The sequence below is a fragment of the Lygodium microphyllum genome, chromosome 12, assembly GCF_053477565.2.
Source record: "Lygodium microphyllum isolate KBCC chromosome 12, Lygodium_microphyllum_v1.1.10, whole genome shotgun sequence".
Lineage (NCBI taxonomy): Eukaryota > Viridiplantae > Streptophyta > Polypodiopsida > Schizaeales > Lygodiaceae > Lygodium > Lygodium microphyllum.
This window is the reverse complement of record NC_141146.1, coordinates 63,620,428-63,636,879: the sequence shown is the minus strand read 5'-3', so window position 1 is coordinate 63,636,879 and position 16,452 is coordinate 63,620,428. Positions and strand designations below refer to the sequence as shown.

Sequence of the window (16,452 nt, the reverse complement as noted above, 5' to 3'; positions counted from 1 at the left end):
TCTTCGCCACTGACATAATCCCAAAGATTTTTTACCACAAATACATTCTTCATCATGAAGGACCAAAGTGAATAGTTATTTCCATCCAATCTCTTCTCCTTAGATACATAGGTAAAGACATCTCCTCCCTAATTGGCCATGATTATCAATTACCAAAAAAAAAAGCAAAAGAGCAATGTCGAAGCGGGACCGAACTTGAAATCTGAAAATTCCCAAAATTTGCAGGAAATAACTTTCTGCAATCAGTATACAGAGGTGCACTCTGTCAAAACTGTCTCTAATGCCCGCAATCCAAGGTGCAATCAGTGTTCAACAACACTGTACCAGCAAAATCCCCAAAATTTCTTGCCTCAAATTTATTCAAAACAGTCTTTCAATGACTGTAACTGCAGTACATATGCCAATGTCCTCAAAAAACATAAAATCCCCAAAAAAAATTATGATTGTGTCAAAAAATTTGCATCCAATGTGTCTCAGACAAGCTTTTGAATGCTGTGTCTGTTGTGTAGGAACCTCTGCTTCCAGAAATTTATGCTGGACCTAAAAAATTAAAAAAATAATGTTTACCACAGAAATCACGGGTTGATTGGCGCAGATTCATCAGCCAGGTGTTAGGCGGGTACAATTGTTAGGCAGGCGGACCAGTTGTGAACCGTTGACGAGCGGCACAGGAGACATCTGGCAAGCACTGGCGGGGTGTGCGACTAATGACATGAGGACTACCGAGCAGGACATTGCAGGCGAGCTAGCGGGCGTCTGAGTTGTGGATGCAGGGTCGAAACGGTGCAGGGCAGGGGCACAGCCGACGGGCGAATGTGAGGCGTCAAACAGACAGACATGACATAGGGCACGGACAGGAGGCTTGACACACCGCGCTTCTGGACGTGACGACTGCAGGCAGGCGGCGCTAGTGACTGTTAACGGGCAGCACTGGCGAGCTGCACACTGGCGGGTTTGACATCTTGTGGGTGGCGTGGCAGACTGGACTGGCGGGGCAGCAACTGACGTCTGACGCTTCAGACTGTGAGACTGACGCATATGTTGTCAGGGCGTGGCCAGTACAGCAGACTAGCATGTGGCACAAGAAGCAATCGAGCTGCTGTAGGTCGTGGAGAATCTGACTGGGCAGAGTTGAACAGAGACAAAAGCTCCCAAAGCTGAGTGGAGCTGAGGAGAATCTGAGCTTCAACTGAACAAAGCCAATGTTGCTCTGATACCAAATGTGAGAATAAGACAGCATTGAAGCTCAGTACAGAAACTCAGTAGACAGTGTGCGAGTAAAGCACGACACCCAATGCAATAGACTGAAAGAGTGTAAACTGAAAGTACAAGGTACAACCCTTAAACCTTAGGGTTGTAGGGGGTGTTCACACCCGAACACGATAAGTGCCCGTAAGTGTGTGCCATAAGCACATACGAAATAATACCATAAGTTTGGGGGAAAAAAACTCTCCTACTGAGAGTAAAAAGTGCCCCAGTGTCCTACTGATCACCGACACTCCTATGTGAGCGTAGGCATAAGTGAGGTGTGAGTGAAATACCCAACAACTTCTAGACTTCAGAGGTAATGCCAAAGTGATCAAAATCACTATTGATGATGGCAGTGAAAAGGAACAAGGTTGCCAAGATTTTCAAGTTTCTGGCTATGGCTTTCTCTAGGGTTTCAAACAGCCAACTGTTCTTTCAACTTGTGCATGTGCATGGAGAGTAGGCATGCATAGTGAGCTTCAAAAGCCATATGCTCACAGGGTAGATCGCGCAACATAGGAGACGGATCTCTGTACGACCTGAAGGTCAAATTTTCGTAATACTAGGCTCCACAGTGAACAATGTCACACTTTGATGTGATAGGGAGCTGCGCTGGGAGTAGATGAAGAGTTCCCCTGAAGACACCTTGAGCTGAAATCACTTGTACCATGAAATCAATGTGATCAACTGAAGGTAGGTGCAATCTAGCTATGGTGGCCAAGAAGAGGTGTGTGAGAATAAAGCAGGAGATGAACTCAAACACTTGTCCTGAGCTGGAGCCGAGCTATGAGAAGTTGGAGAAGTAGGGAGAGGAGAAGAGCTAAACTGAGCTCACCATGGCTCTGATACCATATTGACAAACATGGATCTTGAATACAATTTAGCTATGGAGGCTTGAACTCGTAAGCAAGAGACATAAAGACTAATGACTAGACACAGACTTTCACTCAAGTGAATTAGGTTCTAAGATAGATTAGCTTGGACTCATAAACACATTCTTGAGTGGATAGAGTTACAGACTCTAAGTACAAAGTACAATAGCATTGCATTAAAAAGTGAACCAAGTACATGCTTTTATAGCTTTCCAGCTTCTCCACTATCCTCACTGTGCATATGGGATTCAGGACATCTCTTCCTGGAGCATACATCATTTGTCTATTTCTCAACAAGTGGGTGCATGATTCAACACATGATTTGCACACTAAAGGCCTTCTAGCCAAAATTTATGAGGTAGCCTCTTGCTTTTTAGCATACAACGAGTCATCTCCATAAGAGTCCGATTCTTCCTTTCAGCAGCACCATTTTGCTGAGGAGTCATTCTAACAGTGGCTTGATACGTAATGCCATGATAAAGCAAATATGTCTCTAAAGCACGAGACATGTACTCCCCCCCTCTATCTGTGCGAAGTGTCTGCACTTTTAAGTCAGATTCAACTTCAAGCTTTCCAACAAGATGTTTGAAATGCATGAACACATCGGATTTTTCCTTCAGCCCATACACCCATGTATACCAAAAGTAGTCATCAATAAATGTAACAAAGTACTGATGACCTCCAAGTACACGTGTCCTCATGGAACCCCAAATATCAAAGTGAATAAGGTGCATTTTTCGGACAGCACGCACTGCACCATCGTTTTTGAAGGCAAACCTATGCATCTTGCCCAAAATACAACCCTCACATGCATGAGGTGGTGGAGTCTCCACTAGAGGTAATGCATCTACCATATGACACCTCTAAAGGGTATCAAACTTCCAAAGCTCATGTGTCCATAGCAAGCATGCCATAGCTCCGTATTTTGCATAGCGGGCGAAAGAGTAGTGCCTGCTAAAGCAATGCAAGGCTGTCTGTCATATGTATCCAACAAAAATAGACCCTTATGCAGGGTGCCGGACAGCCTAAGTGCATAATCCATCTCTCTGTCTCTAACAATGCATTTGTCATCCTCAAAGATAGCCTGAAAGCCATGCTTATTAAAAGTAGAGATAGAAAATAAGTTCTTTGTAATGCCAAGTACAAACTAGACATCTAGAAGCATGAAATCACAACCATCTGTTTCTGTAATAGTGACTGTCCCAATGCCACATTCATCATAACTGTTCTTGTTCGCATATGTAACATGCTTCCCAGCAGGGGTTGAATGCAAAGAGATAAACAAACACTTTCTAGAAGTGATGTGGTTTGACGCCCCATTGTCAAAATACCATGTTTACTGCATTTCAGCAACATTAAATGCTGAATTAGTCATTGAAGAACCATAACTGCATGTGAGAAATACATAGTCCTCCTCTACAAAGTTGGCTGAAGTATCATCATCAATAGATTTGCTGGCTGATTTTCTTGGACAGCCAAACCGGAGTTCTTTTTCTTCTCTTTGGCCAATCTCTTTCTACATTCATCGATATAGTAACTGGGCTTCTTGAAATAATGGCATTTTCTATCACAACTCTATAGAAATAAAATTTGTATCCTTTTTCATTAATTTGTCTATATAATGATTTATTAAATTTGTTTCCTTTGCAGTAATTAGATATAAAGAAAAGTGCATTGGAGCTGGCCACTGATGAGTGGTCACAGGTTATGGTAGACCCACATGGTGGGTTAGAGAAAAGATAGTTCACACTTCCACCTATATGGGCCGATTGGGCGCCTGTGACCAGAACTCACGCATATCAGGGTTAAACTCGCACACAGAAAGGATTGATGCCTTGAAGTGTGGGCTAGATCCGTCAGAACAGATAGTTACAATCAACAAGATGGCATGATCATGAAATGCTTGTACAATGTGTATGTGTGGTCTAAAAGCTTGAAATGCACATTTCTTTGCATAGGAAAGTCACATGAAGATTCCGATACCATTTTTGTGATGTACACGGAAAAAGCTTTCATATGACACCCATATTGGGGGGTCCCTAAATTTTAGGAGGTCCTTAAATTTTAGGAGCCTCGAATTAGCCTAAAAATGCTAGTCCTAAAAAATAAGGATGTCATTCTAAAAATAGTAAATTCTGTACTCTGACTGTGCTTACTAAATTTGGTTGTTTCTATTCTTGACAGTATTCAGCCCAAAAAGGAAGGCCATAGAGAAAAGACAAGTGTCAAGACACTTGTCACACAAGTTTCCAAGTGTCCCACCACTTGTCACATCTCATGACATGTGGCTCGACACTTGTCTTGTGCTACTCCACTTTCCCCTTTTGTACTAGCTCTTCCCTCTTCTATAAATAAGAGCTCGTTTTTCTTCATTCAACATCATTTTTCTTTGCTGTAAACTCATGTACAGCACCCACAGATAGCCAGAAACTGGCCCCATCCATCCCCATCATCATCCCCCACTTCTCCATCATCAAATTCATACATATTCCCTGTTCTATCACTGCTGTTTTATAGGACAGCAAGCCTGTAAATTCATTACAGCACCTCCTTCTCGAGCTCTTACTTCCATTTTAGCAACAAGAAGCAAGCCCTATCCATGTACTGCTGATCAACGATGGAGAAAGACTGATTTCTCCTCTTTCTTCTCTCATACTGTAAAGAAATCAGTCCTTATCATTGCATACTAGATAATGCATGTGTGTTTGTACATCTTTGCATGATCTTGTGAGAGTGAGAATTACTTCTCCTCACTCTCAAGTTGATTGTAACTGAGCTCTTCCCTAAGGGACTTGGGTTGAGCAGAAATACATTCCTTCGGGGGGGGTTGCCCATCTTCAACCCTCAATCTTGTCTCCATTACTTTTACATTTTCATGGCTGTAATTTTGTGAGTAATTTTCATTTTCAGCTTTAAGTGTTCATTCTCTTTTATATTAAATCTCGAAAACAAGCGAATATCATAATTGTTAAGCATACTACGTTGTTCGGGGAGTTTACAGTGGTATCAGAGCTTTGGCTCGGTCCTCACCCCAACACTAGTAGTGCTTACAATTATATGTTTGTTTGTTTTCAGCCCTTGCATTGAGTGCTTGAGCTTTTTTTTTTTTTAGAGTCTCAATGGATCAGTCAAGTGCTATCCTTCAAGCCATTCAAAGTCTTAGAGAGGAGAATCAGCAAATCCGTGAGCAACTTCTCAAACTAGAAAAAGTTGAGAATCCCAAAGAATTCAAGGAAAGAAGCCCATCTGCTTCAAGGAGACAAAGCCATACCAATGAAAGGAGCGGATCAAGAAGTCCAACTACTTCTAAGAGGCAGTCCCATTCTACTTCAAGACAAAGAAAGAGATCGCGTCGAAGCTCATCCTCTTCTTTAAAGTCATCTAGTGCCTACTCTGATGGACCCTCTTCTAGTGACGAAGAGTCACACCCTTCTCGTGGAAGACCTCATCATCGTCAAAGGCGTCGACATTTTTCACCCTCGTTTCCATCTTCATCCCCATCAAGCACTTCATCATCTTCAACCTCTAGATCCGGGCATGGACGAAGGCATAAGAAGAAGAAGAAGACTAAGTCACTATCTCAACTTGAAAAGAAGATCAAGTTCAATATGTATGATGGTTCCCGAAATCCTGATCTTCTTCTGAAGTTTATTCGTCAATTTCAAATTTTGTATGGTCGTGACAAGTATAAAGAAAAAGAAAAGATTAAGTTTACAGCTTTACATTTGACCGACTTAGCCCATACTTGGTAGACGAGGTTGGAATATGATCATGCTGCCCCAAAATCATGGCGGTACTTTATTCGCATGATACAAAGCCAATTTCTTCATGTTCATTTCAAAAGAGATGTAAAAATGGAATGGGATCGGCTTTGGCAAAGGAAAAATGAGTCACCTGGTGACTATACCAAGAGATTTTGGGAGCTACTTTTGAAGGTCCAACATTTCAAGAAGATCAGCAATTCGGAAAAGCTTAGGAAGTTTCAAGGAGGTTTGCATTTTAAACTTCGTACTGCTCTTAATCATTATCATTGTTCTAGTCTCAAGGAACTCATTGACCATGTTGAGACATGGGAAATGGAGCACAATGGCAACAAATCATTCCAAAAGAATGATAAGAAAAGAGTAGTTGATGATGAGAAATATTCAGTCCCAAATGAAGGACAAAAACAACGGCAAAAGCAGCCATCAAATCAAAAGAAGATAAAGCCCTATGCACCTCCTAATGCTCCTCAATTTCGCTCCAATCTATACCCACAAGCAAAGCAACTTTCCGAAGAAGAAAAGCAGCGCTTCATGAAAGAAGGGAAGTGCTTTAAATGTGGACAAACACGCCACATAGCGAAGCAATGTCCAAACAAAGGACAACGCAAGGTTTCTGACAACAAGCCTAAGTCGCCAGTGAAAATCAATGCTATCAATGATGTAGTTGCAAATATAACTCATACTCCAGAGATGCGCAAATTATTAAAAGCTTGGGGATAGTTGCAAGGTAAGCAAGCACTATTCTTGATAGATCTTGGGGCGAATGAAAATGTCATTTCCTTGCAATTAGCTAAAAAGCTTGGATTAAAGAATGAAGAGATGGACACTCCGGCAGAAGTTCGCCAAGCTTTAAATGCCGATGAAGGTGACACAGTGAAGACTGTGACACCCTACATTGGCAAGCTCAAGTTTCAAATTCAAGGCTACAGTGACGAAGATACCTTCTGTATCGGAGACCTTGATGGTTGCAATGTGATTCTTGGCATGCCTTGGAATCATAGAGTAGATTCAATCATCTTCTCTCAGAAAAAGAAGGTAGAACTCACCAACAAAGGCAAAAAGTACAAGATCCAAGTTGGAGTTTCTGGAGACACCATACCTATGAGCGACTTCAGCTCTTGGAAAAGTATAAAGATTGTTTTTCGGAAAATCTTCCTTATCAGCTTCCCCCAGAAAGGCCAGAAGACCATCATATTGATATTATTCCGGGCAGTTCTTCTCCTAATATAGCACCATACCGTGTGAGCCGTCTCAACAAGAAGAAATCAGAAAGCAAGTCAAAGAACTACTCAACCATGGGCTAATTAGGCCAAGTAGCTCACCATTTTGTTCACAGATTCTTCTTGTTCAAAAGAAAGATGGCACATTCAGAATGTGCATTGATTATCGAGCCCTCAACAAAATCACTGTGAAGAATTGGTTTCCTATTCCCCAAATTGACGACATTTTGGATCGTCTAGGAGGCTCAAAGGTTTTCAGCCGCATTGATCTAAAGAGTGGTTATCATCAAATTAGGGTAATACCGCAAGATGTACACAAAACTGCTTTCCGCACTTCATACGATCTTTATGAATTCTTGGTGGTTCCTTTCGGATTAACCAATGCACCAACCACCTTTAATCGAATAATGGAGCGCATCTTTAGAGAGCATCGACAATATGTCGGTACTTTCTTTAATGATATTCTTGTCTTTAGCAAGAATGAAGAGGAGCATCATCAGCACTTGGAGATTGTTCTACAATTACTTCAACAAAATCAACTCTTGGTAAATGGTAAAAAGAGTGAATTTTTCATGTATAAAATAAATTACCTTGGGCATGTCATCTCTTCTAAAGGGATTCAGATGAATCCTGAAAAGATCAAGATAATCCAAGAATGGCCTCATCTTTATGATGTACATGAGGTGCGATCTTTTCTTGGCTTATGCTTGTTACCGCCACTTCATCAAGCATTTTACACATATGGCTTCTCCACTTCATGACCTTACAAAGAAGAAAACCTCTTTCCAATGGAAGAAAAAAGAAAATGCAGCCTTCACAAGGCTGAAAACAGCTCTTACTTCTGGACCTGTTCTTATCATTCCAAATTTGGTAAAACCATTTGTGGTGGAAGCAGATGCTTGCGGTGACTGTATTGGTGAAGTGCTAAATCAAGAAGGCCATGCCGTAGCCTTTGAAAGCCGCCGTCTAAATGATGTGGAGAAAATGTATGACATTTATGAAAAGGAGCTCTTAGCACTGGTTCATGCTTTGAAGATATAGAAACATTATCTTTTAGGCAATGAATTCCTTATTAAAACCGATCATCAAAGCTTGAAGTATTTCAAGACTCAAAAGCATTTGCAGGAGAAACATGCAAGATGGAAAAATTTATTGTCTATGTTTCATTTTCAAATTATGTACACTCCAGGGAAACAAAATATAGTTGTTGATGCACTTTCTAGAGTGCCTCACATTGCAACTATTACAGTGACTCATCATGAAGATTTTTAAACGATGAAGAATACTTATGATGAAGATACTGATTTTGTAGCAATTTGGTCAAATTTACAGCAAGGAGGTTCTCATCAAGATTATTCCATCAAAGACGGTTACCTTCTCATGAACAATCGCCTTTGTGTCACTCTTCCTATTCGACAAAAGGTGCTTAAAGAAAATCATGAACCCCCTTATGCAGGGCATAGAGGGAGGGCAGCTACTCTAAATGCAATTGAGCGCTACTTTTATTGGCCAACATTACGAAGAGATACACATAAGTTCATTGAGGCTTGTCTAGTATGCCAAAAATCGAAGTATGATAGGCGGAAGACTCCAAGATTGTTGCAACCTCTTCCAGTGCCCAAAGATCCATGGGAATCTATCACAATGGATTTCATCTCAGGTATTCCAAGAACACCTCAAGGTCATGATATGATTTGGGTCATAATTGATCGATTCAGCAAGCAATCACATTTTATTCCATATCATAAAACATTGATATCCGCACAAGCTACAAGACTTTTCATTCAACATATCTTCAGATTACATGGTATGCCTTCTGAGATCATTTCAGATAGAGACTCCAAATTCACAAGTAACTTTTGGCGTGTTTTATTTGAGAATTTGGGAACCACTTTAAAGTTCTCCTCAGCTTTTCATCCTCAAATTGACGGCCAAACAGAGGTGATGAACCTCACTCTTTTGGATATGTTGAAAGCTTATCTTAGTGAGCATAAGTCACAATGGGAGAAATATCTTCCATTATTGGAGTTTGCTTACAACAATACAGTGCACTCATCCACAAGGAAAGCTCCAAATGAAATAGTACAGGGTAAAGTAATTCCTCCTCCAATTATTCGCACTAAAGATAAGATTTTTGCTGCTGATGAGTTTGCTTCAGATTTAAAAACAACAATGGATCAAGTTCGAACAACTATCAAAGTTGCCCAAGAGCGACAAAAGAAGCAAGCAGATAAACGAAGAAGACCTTTGGCTTTTGAAAAATGTCAATATGTCTTGCTAAAGTTTGATAAAAGCAGGCTCAAACAAGGTTCCGGTCAAAATTCATCTTTTCCAAAGCTCTCCAGTAGATACTTTGGACCCTTCAAAGTGATTGAGAAAATAAATGAAGTTTCTTATCGACTTGAGCTTCCTGCTCATTGGAAAATACACAATGCTTTTCATGTAAGTTTGCTAAAACCTTACATAGGACCAGAACCAAAGGAACCCATTACTGAAGATCCCCCAGAAGTTGAAGAAACAGAGCAACTCTTGGAACCTGAACAGATTTTGTTTCACAAGGATCGCACTACGAGAAGTGGCCTTATGACACGAAAATTCTTACTAAAATTCAAGAATCTACCCACAACAGATGCACAGTGGGTAGATGAAAAATTCATGAAGGATTACCCAGATATTCTTCAGCCATATCAAGAAGCTTTTCAGCTGAGGACAGCTGAATAAAAGCCAGAGGGCTGTCAGAACTCTATAGAAACAGAATTTGTATCCTTTTTCATTAATTTGTCTATATAATGATTTATTAAATTTGTTTCCTTTGCACTAATTAGATATAAAGAAAAGTGCATTGAAGTTAGCCACTGATGAGTGGTCACAGGTTATGGTGGACCCACACGGTGGGTTAGAGAAAAGATAGTTCACACTTCCACCTATATGGGCCGATTGGGCGCCTGTGACCAGAACTCACGCATATCAGGGTTAGACTCGCACACAAAAAGGATTGATGCCTTAAAGTGTGGGCTAGATCCGCCAGAACAGATAGTTACAATCAACAAGATGGCATGATCATGAAATGCTTGTACAATGTGTATGTGTGGTCTAAAAGCTTGAAATGCACATTTCTTTGCATAGGAAAGTCAAATGAAGATTCCGATACCATTTTTGTGATGTACACGGAAAAAGCTTTCATATGACACCCATATTGGGGGGTCCCTAAATTTTAGGAGGTCCTTAAATTTTAGGAGCCTCGAATTAGCCTAAAAATGCTAGTCCTAAAAAATAGGGATGTCATTCTAAAAATAGTAAATTCTGTACTCTGACTGTGCTTACTAAATTTGGTTGTTTCTATTCTTGACAGTATTCAGCCCAAAAAGAAGGCCATAGAGAAAAGACAAGTGTCAAGACACTTGTCATACAAGTTTCCAAGTGTCCCACCACTTGTCACATCTCATGACATGTGGCTCGACACTTGTCTTGTGCTACTCCACTTTCCCCTTTTGTACTAGCTCTTCCCTCTTCTATAAATAAGAGCTCGTTTTTCTTCATTCAGCATCATTTTTCTTTGCTGTAAACTCATGTACAGCACCCACAGATAGCCAGAAACTGGCCCCATCCATCCCCATCATCATCCCCCACTTCTCCATCATCAAATTCATATATATTCCCTCTTCTATCACTGCTGTTTTACAGGACAGCAAGCCTGTAAATTCATTACAGCACCTCCTTCTCGAGCTCTTCCTTCCATTTTAGCAACAAGAAGCAAGCCCTATCCATGTACTGCTGATCAACAATGGAGAAAGACTGATTTCTCCTCTTTCTTCTCTCATATTGTAAAGAAATCAGTCCTTATCATTGCATACTAGATAACGCATGGGTGTTTGTACATCTTTGCATGATCTTGTGAGAGTGAGAATTACTTCTCCTTACTCTCAAGTTGATTGTAACTGAGCTCTTCCCTAAGGGACTTGGGTTGAGCAGAAATACATTCCTTCGAGGGGGGGTTGCCCATCTTCAACCCTCAATCTTGTCTCCATTTACTTTTACATTTTCATGGCTGTAATTTTGTGAGTAATTTTCATTTTCAGCTTTAAGTGTTCATTCTCTTTTATATTAAATCTCGAAAACAAGTGAGTATCATAATTGTTAAGCATACTACGTTGTTTGGGGCGTTTACATTTTCCCTTCTTTTTAGTATTTTCTATGTCTTGGAAAACCTTATTTGATGGCTGTCCAGCATCACCCTTTTGCTGATTTTTTACATTTTTCTTGACTTTTCCTTTGCCTTTGAACTTGGAAAGCATAGCCACATCACCCGAACACAATGTCACATTCTTCCGAGTATGTTTCTCTTGCAACAAGAGGCCTTCCAACTCCACAAATATAAGGGGCTGCTGCCACCCCTCAAAGACAATATCAAAGAGGTGTGGAAACCAAGATATGACTCTAGAAGAGAGTTTAGTGTGATGTTTACCAATTCAGCATCCTGAATGACCTCATCAACATTGAGTAGCTGCTCACACAAATCATGTATGTGAGTAAGGTGTTCTGTCATGCTATTACCTTCATCCATGGTCACATTGGCCAACTCTCTACCGAAATACGATATCCTGGCCTCTTTGCTTGCTGCAAACATACACTCAAGTACATCCCATGCTGATTTTTGTGAGAATACGCGAGATCTAGAGCATGGCAGTGGCTATGGTGGATCAAAGAGGAAGATTAAGCTCACGATGACATAGACAAGACTTGACCGATTACACAAGTGAATGAGGTTTCAAGATTGAGACTTAAACTCATAAACACAATCTTGTGTATAAGACTAACAATGACCAAGACACTAACTGAAATGATGAAGCATCATGATATTGCATTCATCATATATTAAAGTGGTAGTCAAGTACAATGCTTTATAGTTGTTGGATGTGTAGCAGTTCTCATTTCTGTGCATATGGGATTCAGTCTGCCTGCATGTTCTAAGCCTAAAATGCCTCATACAAAGAGGCCACAGTGGGTGTGATTGTAAATCTCAACACCCCTCCTCAATCACAACCAGAAAGTACAAAGTGTGTAGAGGCTTTAGTGAAAGCAACACCTACAAAGTGTGGGCACACCATAAGCATGGCAAAACACCAGAGGGTGTCGCACAAAAGGCTAAGTGTCAGTACAACAAACATGGAGATCATCCGGAGGCTATAACAGGGGCCTCACAAAGTGTACAGAGGCTGTAGTACAAGGCTACATGAGGAGGTTACAAGCTTATGATAAAGACATTTGGGCTAGGCATTACAAGGCAGGAAAAAGTCTAGTAAAAAATTGGGTCAAGGACCATCAGGCCCTTGTATTTTTCAGCATTTCTTTTAACATAGATATTCAATTCATTGCAGGTCTTCTTGTTGATGTAGTCCAGCTTGATCTTGTACTTGTTATTCACTTTGCTTGCAGCTTCAATGTCCACCACTTTGATCTTTTGGTCCTCTTCTTCTAGGTTCTCCTAGTCTTCTTCTTTATTGACTTTGCTTGCATTAGTTGCATTAGTCTTCATGTCCATGTCCCCCTCAAGCAAAGGTATCATCTTTGAGGCAATGGAAATGACTTCAAACTCTTGCACTTTCTCCAAGGTAGAAGGCATTTTTTCAAATAGTGATAGCACTTGAATGCTCACAACTCCATCATTCCCTGCAAGTAAGACAAGCACATCTTCTATGTGCTTGAAATGAGCAACAAGAGTAATGTTACTCTTCAAACAAGATATCCATTTAAAATTATTCATGCTTGGTACTCTCATTAGTGAGGATCAGCTTAAAAAGGCTAAGAGTAACCAGCAATGAGCTAATCTTGAGTGTGTCAAAGGACACAAGATAGTAGTGTGAAGGCACACTTTGTATGTAGTATCAAGAGATACTATGATGATTGTTGCTTGCACTCTTGTTGAACTTGAGTGCTTCTATCCTTGCAAATCCAAATCTACTCTAGCAATTGAGCTTGCTAAACCTTCAGATTTGAATGGTTAGAGGCTTGAGTGTTGCAGCAGATCTTTGAGTGGCAAAGATTGAGCTAAGAGAATGTAGTGGAAAATGAGCTTGAGACAGTAGCAATGGAGAACTTGGTGTTGATGCCGTCTCCAAATCTTTCAAAGTCTTCACAAATTTCCCTCCTTGATGAGCAATCCTTGTTGGAATCTTCAAATCAAAGTGGCAGTAAATTCAGTGTACCAAGAGGAGTAAGAAAACGAAGAAAGTTTAAGCTTGAGTTCCACTAGCTATGGAGTCTGCAATTAGGGTTTCTGGGCAGCCCTGGTTTTTTGTTCTGTATGAGCTAGATACTTGATCATTTTTAAAACTTTTTATATGGGAATGAAGCTTGGTAGATAGGCTACCAAAGCCCCATGGTAGCACACTGAATCGCGGCCTACACGCAGCGCACCAACAGTACGACAATGACGGGCGCAATTCTGAACAGCACAACGAATTTCACGCAATGCCAAGCAGACGAAGCAGCAATCTCGTGGTTTTATGTAACACAATGAAGCGCCCTGAGTCAATGATCACATCAGGCTAGCTATAGCAAACTCAAGGTCAAGATGAAGATGAAGTTAAAAATAAAGTCCTAAGTTGGATGTGAGCTGGGCAGAGATGATCAGAGGTGAGAAGAGACCAGAGAGGCACTACCATGCTCAACTGAGCTCTAATACCATGTGAAAAGATGCGGGATCTAGAGCATGGCAGTGGCTATGGTGGATCGAAGAGGAAGATTAAGCTCATGATGACATAAACAAGACTTGACCTGTTACACAAGTGAATTAGGTTCCAAGATTGAGACTTGGACTAATCAACACAATCTTGTGTATAAGACTGACAATGACCAAGACACTAACTGAAATGGTAAAGCGTCATGATATTACATTCATCATCTTTGCGGCCTTTCAAAGAGAGTCTGCCCCTGAGAGAGGTGGTCAGTATTGGCTGCGTGTTTTAAAGGTGACACGTCTAGAGCCTCATGAGAATGCTTGGGCTTATGCCAAGAAACTAAAAGAGGTGTTTCACAAATTGCAAACCTCTATTCCTATTTCACCTGTTGCCCAACTGCAATACTTTTTACATAGATTAGACTTCAATATCCAAGTGCAGTTGAGTAGTATTGCTCTTACTGATATAAACAATGCTATTACACGAGCAGAGGAGGTAGAGTTGCGCTTACAAGCGGCCTACGTATCTAGGGAAAACCTAGATTTGAGTCTAGGTCTTGAAAATAATTTGGCATTGATTGGTGGAAGTCAAGGTGCAACTAGTACACCTACGATCAATTTGAATTGCCCAAGGGTGGTAGCATATGTCAGTGGCATATTAGTGGATCATGTCATTGTGGACCAATATCCTCCATCAACATTATGAATTCAGAAAAGATGGAAAGGTACGACTGATAAAACTTTTGGTGATATTTCCCCAAAGGAGCTGAAAGTCTTTATTGATGATCTGAGAGCAGCCACTACAAAGAAGAGACAGCTGATTATTCTAAGAAAATGTTTCGAGCAGTGTAGACAGTTATGCAATGCTTTCAATCCAAGAAAGTGCATCTTTGGAGTGTCCTATGGATTACTATTGGGCCATGTATATAGTTTGGCTAGTATTGCAACTGATCCTAAAAAGATAAAGGTTATCCTCGCTATAAGTCCACCACGTACTCCTAAAAAAGTACATAGCTTTCTATCGTCACTCGAATATTATCCACGATTTATTAATGCACTAGCTGAGAGGACATTACCATTGATGAATCTATTGTCCTTTAACTGTCTGTTTGTTTGGAGTGATCCCTGTGAAGTATCTTTCGAGGATGTGAAGCAAGAATTGACAAAAGCATCAAACTTGAAAGCATCTGTAAAGAATGGGATTAGAGGGTCTTACATGGGGTTAACACGCGGTTAGCACATGCGAATACCCGGTTACAATGATGGGGTATTTAAGGTGTACAAGAACCTGATTAGGGTACCATTTTTTGATAAATACAAATCTGTCTCCTCACCTTCACCTTCAGCTCCCATGGCTTCCCCTCTCTCTCTCCCCTCTTTCTCTCTCTTTCTATCTCTTTTCCTGTCTTTCTCTCTCTTCTCCTAGTCTTTCTCTCTCCTCTAGCCTCTTCTTCTCTCTTTTGCAGTCTTCTTCCTTCTCTCTCTCTCTTTTAGGTCCCCTTTATTACAGTTGGTATCAGAGCTTAGTTCTTGATCCTTCCTTTCTCTCTCCTTTCCCTCAAATCTAGTCTCATTTTCCAACAATAAACCCTACTTTTCAAGTACACAGGGAGAGATGGCAGCTTTCTTGGAAGACACACGGGAGCTATGGTAGGAAGCTTGGCCAAATCTGGAGGCAAGGAGACAAAAATGGCAGCTCGTTTTCAACCGGTGATGAAGAAGGATGCTGTGAAGTGGACCTGCAGGGAGATGAGCTTTCATCTGATGGTGTATTAACTTTAGATGCCGTATGCATAGAACTTCCTCCAGAGTCACGAACAGAACTACTGTGTATGGGCCCTGCCTCATTACCGTCGGTACAAAGCCCTTGTACATTGCCATGGGACCCTCTGCCTTCACTGTTTTGATGGCACAATCCAATGCATCTGAGTATGTATAGATCTGGCCAGGCTCCATTTTCATCTGACGACAGAAAGGATTTGATGATTTCAACGTACACTGTAATCCCTTTCAGATACTCTTTTTTGTTCAGAAACTCATTGTGGTTATGCAGTAGAATAGGTGTATTAGCCATGGGAGAGAACCCAAAACATGGAATGCCTTTCTCCCTCACAAAGCGGCTATTAGTGGTAGCAGGAAAAATCTCGGGCTCCCTCACTTCACCTCCAGCCCTCAAGACAACCTCTTTCAATAGGTGCCACCATGGATTTGACTCATTTGCAGCAGTGATGAGAGAGATACCCTGACTGGATAGTAACGACTTCTTCTGAGTGAACCTCTAAGACAAGTTCCTCCAGGCAGGTGCCCATTCATACTCCATCCTCGCATGCAAGGCTGCTAGATCAGCAAAAGGAGAGACTCCCATATCAAAGCCTGCCTCTGCTTCAGATGGTTGCATGTTCATGACAAATCCAGTGGGAGAAGCTGTGCCAGCCTTCACGTACACAGGATTGATGGATGTAACCTCTCCTTCTGCAGCATGGCCAGCCTTTACAAGGTCAAATTGCACCTGCCTGAAGCGGGTGACGGATTCGAAACTCTTCATCAGGTTTTCAAGGGCAATGTTATCATAAAGCTTGGATCCATGGCCTGGAGCTCCTGTTGCTTTGATGACGAACCACCAGGGCATTCGCTCACCATTGAAGACGTGGTAATGAGATCCAACCCAA

At 41.1% G+C, this 16,452-nt stretch overlaps 1 protein-coding gene and 1 pseudogene across 3 annotated transcripts in view; both read right to left on the bottom strand.

Moving 5' to 3' along the window:
* LOC148027840 (aquaporin NIP1-1-like) overlaps positions 1 to 16,452 on the bottom strand; it is a 94,708-nt gene that overhangs the window by 41,557 nt on the left and 36,699 nt on the right. The window lies entirely within an intron of this gene.
* On the bottom strand, positions 15,429 to 16,451 carry LOC148027842 (uncharacterized; annotated as a pseudogene).